Raw genomic sequence first — 18180 nt, 5'->3', positions numbered from 1 at the left:
CGGCTTCCATCTGCGGATCCCATCCGCAGATGGATCATGTTGATGGATCACGTGATGCAGCCTTGCTCTTACGATAGTTCGTTTCGACGGACGTAAAAGGGCTGAAATTTATCAACGTGGTGAGCGGGCCAGCCAGATAAGGTGAACTGCACTACTTTGGACAAGAAGGCGATCCCCTTTAGTCGCAGCAGCAACCTGGCTCGCAGTGAGAGGCGTTGACTCAAATACTGCAAGACATTCTTCAGTGTCGTCTTTATGCTTTACCAGAATTGGAAGCGTTGAAAGAGCGTCGGCAACTTGCACGTTTTCGGCGTTCCTGTAGCGCAGTGTGTACTGATAAGCTGTAAGGTGATAGCCCAACGCTGAATCCTAGCTGCAGCCAGAGAAGGAATTAGTTTATCTGATGCCACGATCCCCAACAGTGGTTGGTGGTCTGTATACAGCATGAATTTGCGCCCGTACAGGTATCTATGAAACCTGCTCAGACCAAAAATTAAAGCTAGGGCTTCTTTCCCGCCTTGCGCATAGTTGCGCTGCGCTGCGCTCAATATTCTGGAGGCAAATGAAATGGGTCTTTCCGAACCATGAGGCATGACGTGAAAAATTACTGCCCCAAGACCGTAGGCCGACGCATCGCAGCTTAAACCGATTGGCTTTTTCACGTCGTAAAAAGTCAGAACGTGAATGTCTACGAGACGCTGCTTGGCTTCCACGAATTATCTTGAACATTCGTCCGTCCACGCCCAACTCATGTCTTTGTTTAGCAGTTCGTACATTGGTGCAGATACTGTGGCTAAATCTTTGATGAATTTGGCGTAGAAATTCAGCAGCCCCAAGAAGGCTCGTAGCTCAGTTACGTTGCTTGGCTGAGGTGCTTTCGTGATGGCTCTTATCCTTGCTGAAGTTGGAAAAATGCCATCAGCTGTCACTCTGTGTCCAAGATAAACGACGCACTGCTTGAAAAATTCACATTTCGGTTCTTTCACAGTGATATTGTGCTTTGCCAGTCGTTGAAGTACCTTTTCCACAATTTCTTGACAGTCGTCTATATTGTCGCCTACGACGACGACGTCGTCGATATAGCAACCCACTTTTGGAATCCCTTTTAAGACTTCGTCCATTAGCGACTGAAAGATAGCGGGTGCGCTAGAGATGCCGAATGGTAGGTGCTGAAACTGGAATAATCCGAGATGAGTGTTTACGGTTAACAGCGCTTTGCTTTCCTCAGCAAGCGGCACTTGCTGATAGGCTTGTGATAGATCCAGGACGCAAAAGATTTTACCCCCTGCGAGCATGGAATACAAATCTTCCGGCAATGGCAAAGGGTAATGGTCAGTTTTTAGAACAGGATTAACTGTGACCTTGTAGTCGCCGCATAACCTTAATCCTGCGCCGCCTTTCTTCGGGACAACCACCAGAGGCGTTGCCCAGTCATTTTTCGTGACCCTCTTTAGTATTCAGTCTTGCTCGAGCTTTTCCAGCTCCTTTGCTACTTCCTCTTGATGGCAAATGGTATTGGCCGTGCTTTTGAGAACACTGATTTCGTTTACAAAGATGCGAGCTTCGAAGTTTTTGACGACTCCCGGGGTGCTCTTGAAAACCTCCGGATACTTTTTCCGTAAGGCTTCTACCTTCTGCTCCAATGACCTATCCGTGGACGGGCTGTATACTGCTTTCCAGTTTATCTGCAGTTTTCCAGCCAGTCTCTTCCCATGAGAGCGGGCATCGGCGTTCCGTTTCCCTTCACTACCACTACAGGCAAAGAGATTTCGCTTGCGTCGTGCTTGACTAAGACGTTTGCTTTTCCAATTACCTTCAGCTTTTCTCCGATCTAAGTCCACAACGACACATTGGATTCCACGCATTTAATATGCGGGAAACACTGCTTACAGAACTGCTCTTAGAAGAACTTGTTGTTGGGCTAGCTGGTAGTTATTCATAATTAAATTCAAAGGCGCCAAACCATACGCACACACACACACAGCTCTGTCTCGTTCTGTCTCGTCTTTCTTTCTTCTCCTGTGTGTGTGTGTGCGTATGGTTTGGCGCCTTTGAATTTAATTATGAATAACTGCTCTGGTACGATCGTGACCGCTGCACCTGTGTCAATTATCATCGAAACAGTCTTCCCTTCAATGTTCAGGTCGACGCCGTAGCCCCTTGAACTTTTGCCCGAGAAGAACAAAGTTTGACAACTCAAGTCTTCGGATTCGTCGTCCGTGGTGTCGACGTATCTGGCAGCTTTTGCTTTGGCTCGGCTTTTGCAGACGGCTTGGAAATGCCCTTTTTTATTATTATTTCTGCAGGTGCGGTTGCGATACCAACATTTTTCTCCCGCATGACGCTTTCCGCAACGCTTGCAAGCACTTCGCCGCTCTTCCTCACGTTTATCTTTTGGCCATGCAACCGTCCTCGATTTCTTTTCCTTATCACGGCGACGTTCGCCCTGAATGACTTTGACGCTGCACGGTTTTGTGTCAAACTCATGCATTTGCTTCGCCTGTTGTGCCGTTAGCTCTTTATCTAGCGCCGTCTGGCACGCCAGCTCGAACGTCAAGTCAGGCTGTGCAAAAAGAGCCCGTTGCGTTTCCTCGCCACCCACACCGGCTACAAGCCTGTCCCTTAAGGCATCGTTTAAAAACGTGCCGAAATTGCAATCTCTTGCAAGATGCTTCAGTTGAGTGATGAAATCTTTGACCCTTTAATTTTCTTGCTGCATTCGGCGATTAAATTTACAACGCTCTGCGATAATTGAATGAGCTGGGCTGAAATGAGCTTCCAGAAGCTGTTCAATTTGTTCGCAAGTCTTCTGAGAAGGCAAATGAGGCACAATTATCTTCTTTAGCTCTTCGCATGCTTGCGCACCGAGCACGTTATGAAACTTCAGTTTCTTGTCTGCAGAGACATCATTTATGTCTATGAAGTTCTCGAAGCGTTCAAAATACGAGCGTATGTTTTCTATTTTCGCGTTGAATTCGGGCATTCTGCCGAGCTTCCTGCGCTCCTCCGGCGTTCCTGCGCTACTCCGGCGTTCCTGCGCTACTCCGGCGTTCCTGCGCTACTCCGGCGTTCCTGCGCTACTCCGGCGTTCCTGCGCTACTCCGGCGTTCCTGCGCTACTCCGGCGTTCCTGCGCTACTCCGGCGTTCCTGCGCTACTCCGGCGTTCCTGCGCTACTCCGGCGTTCCTGCGCTCCTCCGGCGTTCCTGCGCTACTCCGGCGTTCCTGCGCTACTCCGGCGTTCTTGCTTTACTCCTGGCCGCCGATGAAATCGTGGCTGCAAGGGCTGCGTGTCGCCTTCCACCGTAGGCGGTACAGCCTCGTGACTGCTGCTGGCTGGCGGCGGTTTACTTCGCACCTGATACCATCCTCGTCGCCAGATGTTCTGTTCTAAGCAGCAGACAGACGCTTCGGTGGCAGCAACGCAAAAAGCTCTTTATTCGAGGCAGCAGCGTCCTTTTATAGGTAACGCTGCATGCCGGTCAGGCACATGTCATTTCCGGTACAATGTTATCAGACCGACTGGCTGATACGGAACAATTTTCTTGCATATCTATTTCAACCTCTGTTTTCTTCTATTATACAAAGAATGACAACCACCCAAAGAAATGGGATTAAACAGCGCATGAGATAGGCGACATCGTTGACAAACGCCCAAGTGATTTAATGGCACCGGCTTGAAAGCATGAATAAAGCACTTGTTGGAATACTTTGCAAGTTGAGCCAGCCCCCGTCATTGCATTAAACCTACTACGGGCCGTTAAAAATGGTGGTTTCTGAGGAAATACCGCCAAGGTTGCGTTAAAAGATATTCCAGCACGCAAGAGCTTTGGCGAGTGCGAAGACGCTGAGGGAAGCAACCGCTTAATCTGAACAACGTAACTATGGTTCGTTCTTCCTATGCTTGACCAGAACAATAACCGATGATATGCCATCGCATACTGTTTCGCTCTCTAAACCTTTTCCGCCTAGTGTTTTATAGTCTTCTTCGGCATCGCTGTCAACATTCTTTCCAATGATCACGGTGAATGCGCATAGAAAAGAGGAAATTGCTTTTTGGAGGCTGCAGTAGTGCCAAATATGGGTCCATTTGAAATTATTCGGATTTTTCGTAGCACCATCAGTGTCTGTTAAGTTCAGTCTAGCCCGTAAAAAGGTGAGAAGAGTTTCAGACAGCTCCAGATGAGAGATCCATCAATGGACCTTATACACGCTCAATGTATCGCCGATTGTAAACAAGCTGCCGGTTTGTTCGTACAGATCATGTAAATTGTGGAGAGTCGTTTCATGTAAACAGGAAACGAAATTTAACCGCTTCAAGTTAACAGGTCGGCATGTTCGATGGTTTGGATGGCAGATAAAGCGTTAACATGCACACGCCTCATCTCAAGCCTGTGCCGTTTCCGAGTGTCTTCCGCCATTAAACTTGAATTCGTATACGATGCGAGAAAGCCCGAACCTTGCTTTTTTATTGCAAACATTAAAAAATAAATCTCCTAAACGTGTGGGTAGTGCAAGGTAACGACGAGCTGATCAGCGAAGAAAATAATGGGGAAAAATAGCAGAGGAAAAGGCGACTGCGAATCCGTAACAAAACGCTGCGCCGCGAGCACGGTGGCCGTTTAAACAGAACTTCGAAGTACAGTTGAGCCCACTTGTAAAAAACTTGAGTGACGCACGCAGTGGTTTCGTTATCCGAGGTTCACAGTAAGTGGACTTTGATTTTAGAGCCTGCAATACGAAGTGCGATGAAAGTGGCATTTGTTTCTCAGAAAAGCTCATTATGCGTGTCGGCGTCTTGAAACCAGATCCATTAGAGATACCCACCTGGCTCTGTAAAGCGGTCATACGTATAGATTTGTGGCCGAGTCCAAGCAGTACCTGCTGTGCGTACACAATTCAAATAATTGCGGCTAAAACTTCACGGCAACAGGTGCCAAGAAAGCCTAATGGCCACCAGATTCTTGGCAGTCGGGGAGTGCTGTTACTTCGCGTGTGGTGGCTTCGTCAGCGCAACACATTTCAATACCAGCTTCATGATCCCCACCTCATCAGTCATCCGAGATGAAATCACGTCCGGCCATCTGTGCATCAACAATGCATTGTTAAAAGCACACATGCATGTAATAACTTCTATGTTTAATACTGTTTTCAGCCGTTTTGTCGCCAATAAACCGTGGTTTACGGAAGAAATTTCGGACCTGCTCCATTGTCAGTCCAGTCCTCTCGGCTGTGATTATTTCCATAGTTACGAACAAAGATATCTTAGGCGGAACGTCTCCACAATCGCATTCAGAACGTGCTGTACTGCAGCGTCAATGCTTGGATATTTTCAGCGCGTTATTGACGCCCAAGTTCGGCTGTTTAATCTTTCATCGTCCGTTCTGAGGAGGGAAGAACACCATCACCGTGGGCCGAGAAGGCGACAAACGGCGCGTCGCGAAGTTATCAAGCACGAGCTCTTATTTTATTCGTTGTTTCGTTCTTGAACCCAACAAGGAACTCGACAAGAAATTCTTTCAGCGATCTTATGAAACTTGTGTACGCTCATTGAATAAGAACAGAAATTGATGCGTTATACTATTCGACCGGTCGCGTTCGAATGCGCACAAGAAGATGTATCACATTTTGCTAGACCTGGCGATGACAAAGAACTGCCGCTGTTTGCAGGGCTTCATTCTCGCGCACAGAAGCAAGTTAAAGGAAAACTTTGCGGTATCTTCCACCAGAGCAGATGTCGCCTTTCGAGGCATTTCTTCTTGGTACCACCATTTGGTAAAAGTGTGCGGTTTTGCCGGCACTGCGTAGCCTTTCCTAACGCCTAGTTCGATCCCAACATCTTGTCCGAGGACCGGGGTCACAGGGGCTCGGAGGCATGCTTTAAGCTCCGCGATTTCATTTCATATCATTTATTCTACCGTTAAGGTCCGAGGGCATTGAAGAGGGGAGTGGTTGTATACAGTGGTTGAGTACAGGGCGTTTAATTTCTAATTCTACAATGGTAGCTAAGGCGGAACAAAAACGCTGATGGTCGATGATGGAGGCTATACTCACGGGAAGGTGGTTCCAGTCCTTTGCTGTTCGTGGAAGGAAGGACTCAGCTGCGCGTTTTGTTTTCAAGAAAGGAATCCCGATTTTTTTGGCATGATCAACTCGTGATGAAACATATGACGGAGAAAGTATAAGATCGCGGTGCAGTCTGGGGTTATGATACATTATTCTATGAATTAAGCAAAGACGAGCGTGCATTCGACGGCTAGCAAGAGATGGTAACTGTATTGTATTCTACATAGAGGTTGCGCTAGCGGTACGGTTATAGTTCTGAAGGATGAAACGTGGCGTGTTATTCTGAATTATTTCGAGGGAACTGATCAGGTTTTCCGAGAAGGGATCCCAAATGGACGCAGCATATTCCAACTTACTACGAACGAGAGATCTATAGAGGAGAAGTTTCAAGGAAGTGGAGGCAGTGAAAAAGCTACGGCGAATGTAGCCGTATGCACGGTTGGCGTTGTTAATCATTGAATTGATGTGAAAAGACCAAGTTAGATCACTTGTTATGTGAACACCTAAATAGCGGTATGAAGACACTTGTTCTAGTTCGATGTTATCTGGATGATAAGAAGTGGGGCGCGTAGAAATGCGTGACAGACGTAGTACTTTACATTTGGTTTTGTTTAGTTCCATTGACCACGTTTTACACCACTCACGAATTCTATCAATGTCTTTTTGCAAAAGAAGGGTGTCGCTGGAGTCGTTAATATTGTAACAATATGTCGCGCCGTAACAATATGTCACGAAATATTACGCAGCCTTCGGCAAATAAATGAATGCAGGAGGGAGCGGAAATAGGGAGGTCATTAATACTGGCGCGTTCTCATGGGAGCTCGCCGACGATGAAGACGAAGTGTGCGTGTGTCGGTGGACGAAGACGAAATGTGTGTGCGTGGTTTGGACAGCCATCTTGTGAGTTCTCTGCTCTGCGCTGAACTTGGCTGAAACTGTGACCTGTGCGAGTCCTGTTCTCGTTACAATATATATCAGGAACAAAAGGGGCTCAAGGACGGACCCTTGTGGGACCCCAGAATGCACGGAAGTCAATGGAGAAGAAATGTTATTAGCCATCACAAACTGCGTTCTATTATAAGGGAAATATTCTAACCATGTTAAAGCATTTGGGAGAAGATTTAGCTTCCTAAGTTTAAAAAGAAGTAGTTTGTGACTAACCTTCTCGAAAGCCTTGGAGAAGTCTAGAAAGATACAGTCCGTGCATGAACGACAATTCAGAATAGCGTGAAGTTTGTGCGTGAAGGCAAGTAACTACGTCTCGCACGAGAATTATTTGCTAAAGCCGTGTTGAGCGTCAGTGAAGAAGGAGTTAGATTGCAGAAAGGTAACTATGTTAGTGCATAGAATGTGCTCAAAAATTTTGCATGGAATGCTGGTTAGTGATATTGGGCGGTAATTAAGAGCGGAATTAGTACTACCTTACTTGTGCAATGGAACCACCTTCCAGATCATCCAGTCCGCTGGAAGCACTGCCGTCTCAAGTGACTGCTGGAAAATTTTGGAGAGGATGATTGAGGAATAAATTTTGGTACTCTTCAAGAACTTCGCGTTAATTAAATCTGTTCCAGGGCTTCTATAGGTCTTAAGATTTTCTATTAATTTTTCTATTCCTAGGGGCTCGATGGATATTGCATCAATGATTGAGAATTGGCAGTCCTCCAGTGTAGAAAACGTGACTTTGGAAGAAAGAACAAAGTTGCGACAAAATGTTTCATTTATAATTTTAGGACATTCAATATTAGCGATAGTTGAACTGTTTTCATCTAACAATTTAATTGAATGATTTATATTGGGATTAATAGCACGCCAAAATTTTTGGCACCATTTGCGAGCATGTTGGGCAGTGTGTGCTGTAGGAAATGAGCTTTTGCGTTTTTCATTGACGATACATACACGCAATTTGCCGCTTGATAAGCTTCCCATTTAGAAACGGAGTTACATTTTTTTTGCGTTTCGGTAAAAGCGTTTTTTTTTCTGTTACAAAGCCTTCTTATGTGAGCGTTGTACCACAGTGCATTTTTTGAGTTGTAACGGTGCCTAGGTGGATATATTTTTATGTTAGCTCGTTAACCTTAGCAACGAAGATGTTCCAGTTCACCTGTACCTCCCGGCTATCAAAATCTGTTAGAAATGCGTCGAGAAATGAAGATAGTTCTTCGTTGACAGCCTGAAAGTCAGCTCTGCTATAATCACGGATACGCTTGACTTTCTTGTCAGCGTTATTGGAAGGAATGCACAAATTAAACGAGACTAGGAAGTCGTCACTTATGCCGGGCATGCAGGTCCAGTCTGAAACGAGATCATAATGGGGTGTTAACACTAAGTCTAAATGTTAGCAGTGGCGTCTGTAGACGGGTTGGTTGTGATACTAGCTGAGAGAGAGAAAAGAGTGAACAAAGGTTCAAGAACTCATTGTTTTGCGACGATGGGGATGTTTTAGGAGTTATTTCCGAAGACCATGTCAGCTCAGCAAAGTTAAAATCGCCTAACAAAGTAACGGGTGCTGCAGGGTGCTGCGTAACAACAAAGTCAAGCACATCATGCAATTCTGATGTGAACGTGGAAGGATAATTGGGAGGTCGATAACATACACCAAAAACGTATTTTTTATGGTTTAATTCTATGCAGGCCCAAATGTATTCCAGGTTAGTTTGCACAGGAATGTGAGAGGACTCTATTGTTTTCGATATAGAAAGCAAGACACCACCGCCTGGTCGCAGTGTGCGATCGCGTCAGTGAACAGAAAAGCGGGATGAATCGTCAAATATCTCACTATCGTGTACGTTAGGATGAAGCCAGGTTTCTGTTATTGCGATAATATCAGCCTCGCATATGTCGACAGCGGAGTTAAACGATTCACGTTTATAAGGAATGCTTCTTGCATTAGCCAGTAGAACGGATGTGCGAGGAGGTGATGAAGCCAGACCACTTCCCCTCGTTCCATGCTATGGGTTATCTTCTTCGCTTTGCGAAATATTGCTTACTTCAAGGGGAACGGGACGGCTCTGCTGCCTTTTGACAAAAGATTGGACTTGCAGCTCCTCAATGGTATCAGTATCAGCGTTAAAGATGCTGCACTTGCGATTAACAACCGACTTGTTATATCGCAGGCGGTACTTGGGAGATCGCGGTAGTTTTTTCACGAATTCTGTTAGTTTCTTGCGGGCAAGGCGAGTGGCGGGAAAAAATCTTCTCACACGGAAAGTTGTTTGCCACTTAGTTTAGTACGGAGGTCTAATATTCCGTCTTTGAAACAGGAAAATTTGATGATAATAGGGCGACATTTTGAGGGTGAAAAAGTGCCGCGACGGTGAGCATGTTCAATGCTTAGTTGTGTGGAGTCGTCGTCAAGCACTTCCGACAACGCAACAACCGTTTTCTTTTCAGTTTCACTCCATGATTCGCTTTCATCAGGAATGCCATGCAGGATCAGATTATTCCTTCTCGACTCGTCTTCCAGGCTATCGAGACGGGACTGCAGTACCGCTTGGAGCCCTACCATAAGCTTGCCGTCCCGGTTAGCTCAATTGGTAGAGCGACTGCTCCGGTGTGGCGGTGGTTCCGGGTTCGAACCCCGGACCAGGACGAATTTTTCTTTAACTACGAAGTTTCTGAGAAAGCTGTATAGCTTTCCTTTGTAGCCGTATGGCTGCGCTTGGGTGGATGCCAATGAGTAATTACTCCCTTATTAGAAAATTACTCCACCTTGGGGGATTCCCCTAAACATTTGACCAACCGCTTGGAGCGATGTCAGACGTCTAGTAGTGTCCTGAATTGAAATCAGCTCAGGCTGGATAGTATTAAGAATGTTAGTTTTTGATCCAAAAACTTCAAGGCGATTGAATACATCTAGTATTTTGCTTTCTAGTGATGCTTGATTGTCTTTAATGATCTTGACGTCTGCGCAGATTTGGCTTTGACCTTTAGCTAATTCTAAGCGCCGGTCATTGATGCTCGTAAGCATCGCTAATATTGCCACGTATCATTGTAGTGTCCGTTCTTTCGCACAAGGGCGCAGGAAAGGGGTGTTATCATTTTTGCTCGTGACGCGAGAAGCGATCGGACTAATCTCGATTGCTCATAGCCATAACGAGCTGCATCTACGTGTTTCCAGATTACGCTAGACGATCTCGACCTGCTATCTCGAAGTTTTCTTGCCTGCTTTAAATTAAAAGATGCCGCGAGCAGCGGGCATTAGTAGTTCGACGACTGACGAGCACGTTTGTTGCTTACGCCGCCTCCGAGTGATTCAGTTCTTTTTCGGGCGCAAGTGAGCCCAAATAAAGATCTTCATTTGCGAGTCTTGTTGGTGTCTCCCTGACCGCTGGACTGCCGTCAGTACAACGTGACATCTGGTGGAGGTGCTGGGTTGCCTTCTATGTTCCGGGCGCCCCCTACAAGTCGTGACGCCAGCCCCTCTTAGTCATTTACCGCAGGACCTGAGTCCAGTCCACCGCGCAAGCCGACGTCTGCTAGGAGACCCACCCGAGTTCGGGATTCTGCCCGACCCTACCCGAAAGCGAAAGCCAGTAGCAACGTCAGCCATGAGCTTGCTCCAGTCGACGACTCCAATCATTCTACACCAGGAGTGCAAACTGCTGGGCTAGTTGGTTCATATAGTTGGTTCAAATTGCGTCTGTTTTCGCTGGTTCCCTTTCTATGCATTCTTCACCAGCTCCGGGTGCCACCAACCTTCGACGCTTCGCCTGGCGCCGAACACGAAGAATGGCTGGAACAGTTAGACCGTGTGGATGTCTTCAACCACTGGGATGATGCTACGAAACTTAGGTACGCATTCGTCGCCTTGGAGGGACCAGCAAGAATCTGGTGTGAGAATGAGGAAGCTCGCCTCAAGAACAGAGAAATCTTCAAGGAGCAGCTTCTGAATATCTTCACGAACGTCGTGCGAAAGGAGAGAGCCCAGCAGCTGCTACAGTCTCGCATACAACATCCAAACGAGGCCGTTGCAATGTACACTGAGGGGATGAAGCGTTTGTTCCGGCGTGCCAAAGCAGACATGAAAGAAGAAGAAAAAGTAAAGCTCCCTATGTGAGGAGCCAAAGAGCAACTCTTTGCGGGCCTCCCACGGAACCCACCTAAAACCGTCGCGGAATTCGTCGAAGAGGCATACACCATGGAAAAAACTCTTGATGCCAGAGCCCGCCAGCACCACCACCAGCAGGGCTTTTTGTCAGCGAGCAGCATGGACACCGCAAACAACGATAACCTGCGGGAGGTTATACGTGAAATTATGCAAGAGCTCCGACCATTGCTGCCAATGGGAACGCGTCCGCCGCATTCATCGCTGACAGACTTCATCTGGGATGAGGTTCAACAGTCTTTGGGTGTGACGCCGACAACCACGGAGCCTCTGCAGCCCACAGCTATGACTTACGCAGCAGCTGTGCGCCGTCCTGCACCTCGACGACGGGACCCAAGCCCCTGTCGCCCTCAGCCAGCTGCGGGGGACCGCCGCCCACTCGCCCCAACCCGCCCGTCCTACGGGCGTCGCACACAGCCGAGGAAACGCGACGAGTGGTGAACTCCCGACCAGAGCCGCCCACTATGCTTCCACTGTGGCGAAGCCGGTCACGTCCTTTGGCACTGCCCATACAGAAGACTGGGCATCCGAGGGTTCTCTTACGGCGCTCCACGACCCCGACCCGGCAGCGACCAGCCGAAATCGAGGAGTTTTTGCATCGGGAAGGATGCTCATAGCCGAGCCGCCTATCATGTTCCCCATCGCCATCTTCACCGCGCTTTCTATATCATAGCCGAGGTTACGCGATGCGTGGACGCTCCCCCAGCCCCCGAAGGTTAAACTGAATAAAGCAACCTCTGGAGCTGAGGTTGCTTCCGAGCGAAAGATCAAATATCCTCCATCGACGAAAACGCAAGACCGTGCCTCAACTACGACAACACCGACGACGACGACACGGCCAGATTTGAACCTTATACCACCGCCCAGAGAAGTAACGTCGGAGTACGCCCATCGCAGTCTCACTGCCCAACGAAGCCGCGATCGTACACCGAAGACCACGTGTAATACGAAATCGCGAACAAGTGACCTTGAAGTTACGGTCGACGGTCACGCGGGACTGCCTTGGTCGGCACGGGAGCTGACTACTCCGTCATGAGCGGGCCAGTCGCTGTCCGACTCAGGAAAGTTACGACAACTTGCGATGGCCCGCTGATCCGCACCGCAGGTGGTAACCTTATTACGCCGTCAGGACGCTGCACCGCGACAGTTACAGTAAATGGGCGAACCTATGCTACAACCTTCCTGGTCCTACCGAAATGCTCGCGAGACGTTAATTTGGGAATAGACTTCCTGAATGAACATCGGGCGATCATCGACCTTCGATCTAGGTCGATAAAGCTTTCCACGGACAAAGCCACATCTGCCGCGACGACAGCGACTCATCACGTTGCCTTAAACGTCCTCGGCGAAGCATTGAGTTTGCCGCCCCGATGAAGTGTCGTCGTCTGCATAGGTACTGGAGACATCGAAACTGCCGAAGGCCTCATCGAGGGGAACACCCTGTATTGAGGACTGGCTGTCGCAAGGGGAGTCGCCCAAATCCGAAATGGCCAAACCCAGGTGTTGCTAACCAATTTCACCGAAAAATACCGGCATCTAAACAAAGGTACGACGATCGCTTTCCTCGACGAGCTGGCGGACATCAGAAACATATTTGCCCTACCCGACCAACTCGTAGAACCATCTGACCAACGCCATCAACCAACGTTTGATATCAACCAAGCATTACCACGTAGCAGACAAGACGAAATACGCAGTATTTTTCACATATACCGCGATTGCTTCTCATCAGCACCGAACGTACGACGAACCCGGCTTGCCAAGCACCGCATTGTCACAGACGAACACGCTCGACCACTGCGACAGAGCCTCTACCGCGTATCGCCGCTAGAACGCCAAGTTATCCGCAAACAAGTTGAGGAAATGCTTCGTGACGACGTCATCCAGCCATCTAGGAGCCCCTGGGCACCACCAGTCGTCCTAGTGAAAAAGAAAGACGGCACCCTTCGCTTTTGCGTCGATTACCGACGCCTCAACAGCATTACGAAGAAGGATGTCTACCCCCTCCCCGCATCGACGATACATTGGACCGGCTGTGCAACGCTAAGTACTTCTCATCGATGGACCTGAAGAGCGGCTACTGGCAAACTGAAGTCGACGAAAGAGGTAGCCAGAAGACTGTGTTCATCACACCAGACGGACTCTTTGAGTTCAAGGTGATGCCATTCGGCCTCTGCTCTGCCCCAGCGAAGTCACAGCGAGTAATGGATACGGTGATCGCAGGCTTGAAGTGGCAAATTTGTCTAGTCTACATAGATGACGTTGTTGTCCTCTCCACATGCTTTGAAGACAACTTCAGAAGGCTTCGGATAGTTCTGGAAACAATCAAGTCTTCAGGCCTAACACTGAAAAAAGAGAAGTGCCACTTCGCCTTCAAGGAGCTGCTGTTTCTTGGTCACGTTGTAAGCAAGGATAGAGTTCGCCCAGACCCTCAGAAGACGGCTGCGCTCCCAGAGCTTCCACAGCCTAATGACAAGAAAGCTATACGCAGGTTTCTTGGATTGTGCGCTTATTACCGGATATTCGTCAAGAACTTTTCGCGCATCGCTGAGCCTTTGACCCAGCTTACCAAGGCGGACGTGCCTTTTAAATGGGAAATGCCGCAAGAGGAAGCTTTCAAAGAGCTGATGCGCCGCTTACAGTCCCCTCCTGTGCTCGGGCACCTTGATGAAAACGCCTAAACCAAACTCCATACCGATGCAAGCAGTGTGGGCTTAGGAGTGGAGCTCGGTCAGAAAAATGGTGGAGAGGAAAAAGTTATCACGTACGCTAGCCGTTCACTCTCGAAAGCCGAAGCCAACTATTCGACGACCGAGAAAGAATGCCTCGCCATTATTTGGGCCGCGTCGAAATTTCGCCCCTACTTGTACGGACGACCATTCAAGGTGTGAGCGATCACTATGCTCTGTGCTGGCTAGCCAATTTAAAAGATCCCTCCGGCCGCCTTGCTCGTTGGATCCTGCGTCTTCAAGAATTCGAAATAACCGTAGTCTACAAATCTGGCCGCAAGTATTCCGACGCAGACTGCTTGTCGCGAGCCGCCGTCGGCGCAGCATGCGAAGAAGAAGACGGCAATGCTTTTTTAGGACCGGTAAGCGCCAGCAGTTAATTCTGCTTTTCCTCTAAAGCTCCTAATCATTCCAACAGTTCACCGCCTGTGTCCTGGCCACTCCCCCGTAATGGGTATGTGCCATTTTACTCGAGGCCAACCAACCAACCAACCAACCAGTTGCGTGCAGCAGCAGCGCACGGATCCTGAGTTGCAAAGCATAGTTGATTATCTGAAAGGCAAGACCGCATCGCCTCCTCGAGGGTTCATGCGTCAGCTGTCTCCTTTGTCGTTCACAATAATGTCCTCCTGAAGAACTTCGCGTCCAACAGGACCGTACATCTTCGTGTCGTGCCTAAGAATCTTAGGCAAGACAGTATGCAGGCATGTAATGATGAGCCGACTGCGGGGCATCTCGGGATTTCTCGCACGTTGCACCGCATCCAGGAGAAGTACTATTGGCCGCGGCTAGCTGCCGACGTTTCCCGTTATGTGAAAACGTGCCGTGAGTGTCAGCGAAGCAAAACGCCTCCGATTAGACCAGCCTTACTCTTGAACCTCATACCACCTCCAACTAAGCCCTTTCAGCAAACAGGAATGGACCTCCTCGGCCCCTTTCCGACTTCATAATCAGGTAACAGGTGGATCATCGTGGCCACCGACTACATGACCCGATACGCCGAAGCAAAATCTTTGCGTAATGGTACCACAACAGAAGCCGCCAAATTTTTTGTCGAACTAATTCTCCTACGACACGGCGCCCCCGAAGTGCTCATCACAGACAGAAGAACGGCGTTTACTGCGGAGATGACGCAAGCCTTTCTCAACTATAGTCAGACAAGCTATCGGAGGACAACTGCCTATCATCCGCAAACCAACGGACTCACAGAGCGTCTGAAATAAACCATCGCAGTTATGCTCTCAATATACACCGACACCGAACGCAAGACGTGGGACTCCATTCTGCCCTACGTGATCTTCGCCTATAATACTGCCGTCCAAGAGACAAACAGGTTTACCCCATTCCAGCTGGTATACGGCAGGAAGCCGACGACAACACTCGACGCAATGCTCCCGCGCATTTCAGACGAAGACAACCTCGACGTCGCTGCCTACATTTATCGCCCCGAGGAAGCACGAAGACTTGCCCGGCTACGCCTTCAAGACCAGCAGCACACCGACGCCCGACGCTACAATCTGCGCCGACGAAACACGCATTGCAAGCCAGATGATCGTGTTTGGATATGGACTCCAGTTCGCCGCCGTGGATTAATTGAAAAGTCTGCGACGCTACTTTGGCCCGCAGAGGGTTCTCCGTCGCATCGGTGACCTCGACTATGAAGTCATCCCCGAAGGCACGACAGCATCTCAGCGACGCCGCACACGCTCCGAAGTCGTACATGTCGTACGCCTGAAGCCATATTATGAACGCTAAAGGACTGGAAGTTTGCAGTTTCCGTGTTTATTTTCATTTTGAAGCATCGAGACGATGCTTCTTTGGGAGGGGGGTAATGCCACGTATCATTGTAGTGTCCGTTCTTTCACGCAAGGCCGCAGGAAAGGGGTGTTATCATTTTTGTTCGTGATGTGAGAAGCGACCGGACTAATCTCGGTTGATCACAGCCATGACGAGCTCCATCTACGTGTTTCCAGGTTACGCTAGATGATCTCGACCTGTTATCTCAAAGTGTCCTTGCCGGCTTTGAGTTGAACGATGCCGCGAGCAGCGGGCATTCGTAGTTGGACGACTGACGAGCACGTTCGCTGCTTACGCCGCCGCCAAGTGATTCGGTTCTTTTGCGAGCGCAAATCAGCCCAAATAGATCTTCATTTGCAAGACTTGTTGGTGTCTTCCTGGCCGCTGGACTGCCGTCTCTACAACGCGGCAATATAGACGTTCCAGAATCGTCATTTGATTCTAACTTTTAAATGACCGGGCGCGGCTTGGGTGGGCGGGGGGTGGTCTCAATGTCTCCAGAGCAAAGGAGTGCAAGCGATACATCAACACATTCACTGAAGGTTGCGAGCAGCACATGTGGACATGGGAGCAGAAAGAGAAATCGGTTGTCCAATCTTTTGGCAAAAAGCGAATAGCTTCCACAAACCTGCAGAACGTAGAGCAGAGTTGCGTTGGCCATGGTGCCGGGAGGCTGCTCCCATGTCCACTGAAACTGCAGTCGAGATGTTGCCTGCTTAAGTAGTCCGCCAAGCAGGGTTCCGTCCCAGATCTGATCGACACGTGTGGCGAGGCAATAGAAGTGCCGGTGATAGGTAGTCCTTCCAACGATGCGCACGCAGGTGATGGTTTTTCCATTTTTAGTGACCGTGAAACACCGGGGTAAGTCACAAAGAGTGGCGAGGCCAGCATGCAGGACGTTGCCAGGGCCATTATAACCTGCGGAACGTAGAGCAGAATTGCGTTAGCCATGGTGCCGGGAAGGCTACTCCCATGTACACTGAAACTGCAGTCGAGATGTTGCCTGTTTAAGTAGTCCGCCAAGCAGGCTTCCGTCCCAGATCCGATCGACACGTGTGGCGAGGCGATAGAAGTGCCGGTGATAGGTAGTCCTTCCAACGATGCGCACGCAGGTGATGGTTTTTCAATTTTCAGTGACCGTGAAACACCGGGGTAAGTCACAAAGAGTGGCGAGGCCAGCATGCAGGACATTGCCAGGGCCATTATAACCTGCGGAACGTAGAGCAAAGTTGCGCTAGCCATGGTGCCGGGAAGGCTGCTCCCATGTCCACTCCATTACTGGATGCTGTATTTACGGCGCTGAATTTACGGTGGATTTTAATTTGTTCTACGCAGGTCAAGACGTCCTGCTTGTACAAGACACAAAACTGAGCAGGAGGCAAGACAGAGGAGAAAAGTAAACAGGACGAGCTCAGTCCTGTCTGACCTCATCCTGTTTGCTTCTCTCCTGTGCCGTGTCCCATGCTGTGTTTTATGTTTTTTAATCATGTCATACCAACTAGCCCCTGATGGCACACTCTTGGAATTCATGCCTGTACGTTGTATCTGAGACACAACCCTTTGCTCTAACGCTTACTTTTACAGTAGAACCACCCTCCTTTGTAATAAGCGAGCGTTCGTTATAACTGCCACTGTTTTACGTGGGCTCGACTGTAATATTATGACGGAAAACTGGCAGCGGTGCATTCATTCACCACTGAGTTACGCAGCTTTCGTAAATGGCTTGGCGATTGTTGATCATGAAACGTGTATTCAGCCTCAACAACCACTGCTCACACGACAAATCTTCAATAAATGCCGGGAAGTGAAGTGAAGTGAAGTGAAGTATATTTTTCACATCGATTCGTCAGAGGTAACGGGACAAAAGGCAATTCATTTTTTGCCTGACGTGGCCCCGTCACCCGTTACATTGCTCAGGGGGGTGGCAAATTACACAGCAAAGTACACAAAGCAAAACAAGAAAAGTAACAACATCGCATACGTACTACATGAATTATATGTAACGATCAATGAGTTACACATAATTAACACAGATGCAATGGAAAATGAAGGAAACAACAACTCATAGCTAAAATGTCTATAGGACAAAACAAAAAATTGAAATAGCAAACAATGAGATACACAGAATTAACATACAGGCAAGGGGGGAAATAGCACGCAAACCAAAAAGAATGAAAACCCCATCGCATACCTCCTACGTCTTTAGGACAACAAAACCAAAAATAGCGAACCTGGGGATACACCCAGCGAGTAAAAGAAAATAAGCAGAATAATAATTAAAAAAAACTAGAAACTGGACACTTTATGGGGGAGACAGGGACAGAAGGTACATTTTAACATTGTTCTTGAAGTTACGGGGGGAACGAGGCTGCTGCAGAATTTCCATAATACGTGGGTGTTTATTAAGTAAATCAGGAATTAAGTAATCAGTGTGCTGCATACCATAATTCGTTCTCATCAGAGGCATTTTAAAATGACTATACCT

This window comes from Amblyomma mixtum, chromosome 6 (genome assembly GCF_055824585.1).
Source record: "Amblyomma mixtum isolate Tamu chromosome 6, ASM5582458v1, whole genome shotgun sequence".
NCBI lineage: Eukaryota > Metazoa > Arthropoda > Arachnida > Ixodida > Ixodidae > Amblyomma > Amblyomma mixtum.
This window is presented reverse-complemented; position numbering follows the sequence as displayed.